The sequence below is a fragment of the Marmota monax genome, unplaced genomic scaffold, assembly GCF_021218885.2.
Source record: "Marmota monax isolate L192 unplaced genomic scaffold, Marmota_monax_Labrador192_F-V1.1 WCK01_AAM20220418_F8-fsc00387, whole genome shotgun sequence".
NCBI lineage: Eukaryota > Metazoa > Chordata > Mammalia > Rodentia > Sciuridae > Marmota > Marmota monax.
Window position 1 is genome coordinate 100,885 of NW_026692199.1, and position 4,770 is coordinate 105,654.

General features: G+C 49.6%; 1 pseudogene; it reads right to left on the minus strand.

Annotated features, from left to right (window-relative positions):
- Positions 1-669: 669 nt before the first annotated feature.
- LOC124080462 (phospholipid phosphatase 2-like) lies at positions 670-1,516 on the minus strand (annotated as a pseudogene).
- Positions 1,517-4,770: the final 3,254 nt, after the last annotated feature.

The window sequence follows — 4,770 nt, forward strand, 5'->3', positions numbered from 1 at the left end:
GTCCCATGGGGGCACAGGGAATGAATGGACAGTGTTTCCTATAGGGCCTGGAACCCTGATCTGTGCAGGGGTGAGGGGGATTGCTGGACAGGCATTTCAGAAGGCAGAATTTTCATTACACATAGAGAGGCTCTGAAACCTTGGGGACATATAGAGGGTTGAGGATGGGAGAGGGCAGACTCAGGAAGTGGAGCAAATCTGGCTGGACTTTGAAGCCACTGAAGGCTATGATGCCTGGCTGTGCACCAATGGCTTGCCTTCCCTCAGTGCACTCAGCCCACGGCCTCCACAACCAGACCTCCTTCCTGCCACAGCCCTGGGATCCATAACCTGCAGGCCTGCTGCTCAGGTACTTTTGGCATGAGATAACTGCATGTGCAGGCCAGAGAAAAGCAGCGGGCCATCCTGGAAGCATGGCCCTCAATAAACATTTGCTTTACTAGAAACCCACATGCACACCTACCATGCAGTGTGGGGTGCCTGGCTCCTGGGCAAGAACCAGGATATTCTTGGTTCAAGAACCAAGGAGGTCAGCCCACAGGACACCTGGACCATGGGATCACTGCTCGCCACTGCTGCTAGCCTGAAACCTGGGTCCTGTCTGAGCCTTCCTGCTCACCAGGGCCCGCGGTATGGCTGGCCCATAGATGACCACCTGGCCGTCCTGGTTCAGAAGAAGGCCAGGCAACCATAGTGGTTGTGCACAGCCTCGCCCACAGTCAATTTCAAACACATGCTGGACTTACACTCTGCCACCTCCTCCAGGCAGGGATGAAGGGGTCAGGCTTCAAAGAAGTCATACAGAAAAGTGAGAAGGGTCAGGCTTTGAAGAGACCTATCGAAAAGTGAGGCCAGATTCCAGTGACCTTGGCAGGAGGCAAACAAGGACATCGTGGCAGTGGTGCTTGTGGTCCAATAGGGTGGGTGTAGCCTATGTACAGGGCAAAGGCCACCAGAAAGAACTGCCCAGTGGGCCATAGCAGCTGTGCCAACTTCCCATAAAGCTGTGTCTGCAAGAACAGTGCCAAGAACAGCAGGCACTACATCTCAGAGGATGAGTGTCCACAGAAGGAGGAGAGCCTGGCCTCAGTGACATTGGCAGGGTTCCTCTGCACATCCTCTCCAGCTGCACATAGACTGAACAGTTGACCAGTTCTGGGTTGCAGCTCCAGTCTGGGTTGCAGATGGCCAGGGAGTTGAGGCACAGACAACTGATCATGTACTTGGCCAGCTCCGTCAAGGATTGGCTCATGGCTACCCCAATCAGGAAGGTGCCCATCACACTGTAGAGGAAAGCCACGACATTACTGAAGAGGAAGTGGGAGTAGAGGAAGTCGGTTCACACCAGGAAGGCTTTCTTTGCAGAGATGAGAATGATGGTGGCTGTGATGGTGACCCTGGCCATGAGCCCATGGTTTATGGTGTCTGGGTGGTAGGGGCATCATATGGAGTCATCTCCGAAGTAGAACACTCACTTGTATGGGGCATTTACTAGGGTCAGGATGGCTCATGATAGAGTCGCTCTGCTCCATGACTCTGGCAGGCCTTTCCTGCAAACCCCAGCACACATCCCAGGGCCACAGGGTCACAAAATGCTTTTAATAATAGGAAAAACAAAAACAAAACTATGAAAAGAGACATTTAATAAACAATTAGAATATGCATACTGTAAACTTCTTGACATTATAGTGCCTCAGTAAGTGAACATGTATGCCATGTTACTGGATAGAAACATAGTTTGATTAAAAAAAATTCTGTTCTGTTTTAACACTGTTTAATTTCAATGCAAATTAAATTACAATCTCAGTTTATGGTGTTCTAAATAGAAAATGAGTTATATGCCTGTGATGGACCATTTGGCTCATCCAGGAGAAACTGTTAATTGATAAACCAAGCTTCATGAAAATGTACCACATAATACTATTTCATAATTCAAACACCATTTGTTTTTGTCTATATTAATATAAATGTAAATATATATCTTTGTAGGTGAAGGAAAATTTTGTAGGGAAACTGAGACAATGATTATTTTTATCTGTATACATCTTGGTATGGTTTGACAATAGAGTACACTCCAATAGTACCTCTGGAGTTGCCTTTTCCTAGACCTGCCTCAGATCATGTGTCTCTCCGTAGACTGACTGATGCTGATCCCTCAAGCATGATGGTCAGCTGAGCACTCCAGCACACAAATGTCCTGGTGCCTCTCTTATCCACTCTGTGAGTTGGCTTTCCATCACTGTCACCAAAATACCAAACAAAGTACCTAGATGAGGAAAACTTTGTTTCAACCCAGGGTTTCAGCAGATCAGTCAAAGCTAGGCTGACTTCATTGATCTGGGCCTGAGGTGAGGCAGAATATCATGGTGGAAGATGGAGGAATGCTGCTCAACTCATGGCCCATGGGGGAGAGAGGGAGAGGGAGGGAGAGAGGGAGCTTCACTGGCCACGGACAAAATATAAACATAAAAGTTCACCCACAATGACCTGCTTACATCCTACACACCTATAATTTTCACCCATTAACCCTTTCAAATTATTAACCCACCAAATGTATTAATCCCCTCATTAGGTTACAGCTCTCATGATATACTCATTTCACCTCTGAATAATTCTGTATTTTCTCAAACAGCCCAGCCAGTGGTGGGATGGACCAAAGCTTACCATAGGTAAGGATTCCAGTGCAGGTGGAATAGGCTGATCAGGGCAGAGCACGAGCTCCAGTGGAGGTAAGCCAGTGTTGGGATGGAACAGGGTTTACACTGAACTTGCAGTTCAGGGGCAGATATGGCCTGGGCCTGACCTCTGTAGGGGTCTATGGGTGGTGGGATGGGACTTGGCTTACCCTTGCCCAGGCTTCCACACAGCTGGCCTTGGCTGATCAAGCAGGAGCCTGAGCTCCTGAAGGTGTTTCCTATGGGCAGACTCAGTCCTGGGTCTGGCCTGAGCTCTGGTGGGGGTTGGCCTGTGGAGAGATGGAGCCAGACCTACCTTGGGCCAGGCTCCCATGCCTGTCAGGGAGGCTGATCTGGGCTGGGGTGAACTCTGGCCGGTGTTTTCCAGTAGGCAGAGTCAGTGCAGGGCAGAGCCTGAGCCCTGGTGTGCATCTCACACTGGGTGGAGTCATTCCTGGGCTGAGTCTGAGCAGGGGTCATCCAGAAGTGGGATGGCCCTGTGTCTACCCTCTGCATAAGCTCACCTGCAGTTTGGTGAGGCGGATTGGTCCCAGGCTTTATACCTCCTCAGAGATCCACCTGTGATGGGATGGAACTGTTCTTACCCTTTTCCAAGCTCCCATGCAGCTGGATGTGGCTGATCAGGCACAAGCCAGAGCTCTGGAAGGTGTTCATCTATGGGCAGAGGCATTCTTGTGTCTGGCCTGAGCTCTGGTTGGGGGTCAGATGGTGGCAGGATGGAGCCAGGCCTACTTTGGGCCAGGTTCCTCCCCCTGTCAGCGAGGCTGACCTGGGCTGGGGCTGAACTTTGGCAGGTGTTTTCCAGTAGTCAAAGTCAGTGCGAGAAGGAGCCTGAGATCTGGTAGGCATCTGACAGTTGGAGGAGTCATTCCTGGGCTGAGTCTGAGCTCCAGCAGGGGACAGCCCTAGTAGAGATGCACCTGTGACTACCCTCTGCCCAGGCTGCTGCCTCATTTCCTTGTGGTAGATCTGGGCCGATCCTAAACTCCCAAGTATCTTTGCTGATAAGCGGAGGCAGCCCTTGGCCGAGCCCATGGATCTATGGGGGTTCAGGCAGTGGCGGGTAGAAACTGGGCATTTCCTGGGTCCCAGCTCCTGGGCAGAGCTGGAGCCCAAGGTAGGCCTGACTCCAGCCCGCCTCCAGCATAGTGTGGCAACCTCCTCCTGGCACTCTGCAGGCCTTGCTAGTCCTCCTCACTCTACTCCTAAACCAGCAGGCCAAGGGGCATTTTCAAAACAAACCCAATTGATGTATGATCTACCCAAGTGCATCAATGCATTCTACTGTCATGGATAACTAATTAAAGCAAATGAAATATTTTAAGAAGTATATCAGCAATTAGGACTTTGGTCAACATGTATCCACAATAAACTAATCTTCAATACCATGGGAAAAAAGAAGACAGACAATGTCTCCACAATTACATGAAATTCTCCAGTGATTTTGCATCTTGCTCCATATCAAACCTAAATATGAAGGCCCACAATGATCACTGGAAACTTCTCATTCCACAACTTGCTTTGAGAGCCTGCAGGGCCATGCCAGACCCCTTGCTGCTGTATGGCTCTAGTGCCTGCCATTTCCTTTTCAAGGGTGTCATCTGGATTCCATGAGGGTGAGGATAATGCTCAGTGTCCCCAGAGCCCAAAATTGTGCAGTCCCAGAGTTCTCATCATGGTGTTTGAGGTTCTCTGCACCCTGGTGTAATTAGTCAATTGCTTGACCACTCATCTGTTTTCCTCTATTGGATAGCCCTGAGGACCCCCTCATCACAGGAAGAATGGTAAGAGTGCTGCCACCAGCACTGCCAAACTCGAGATTCAAGTTAGGGGTAAAGACAGAGAATCAGCAGATTATGACCACACTCAGAAAACCAATCATAACTGTACTGGGATCTTGTAATGGTATGCAGAAGCCCACAGGTAGGCTGGGGCTCAGTCCACCAGGAAAAAAAGCCTTATGAACAGCAGGACAGTAAAGAAACCCTAGGAGATTAAGAAAAGGCAGGACATTTAAGAAAAGCTCACTCCACCAGACTGGTGTTGATTCTGGAAAGAAGACAAAGATGAAAGG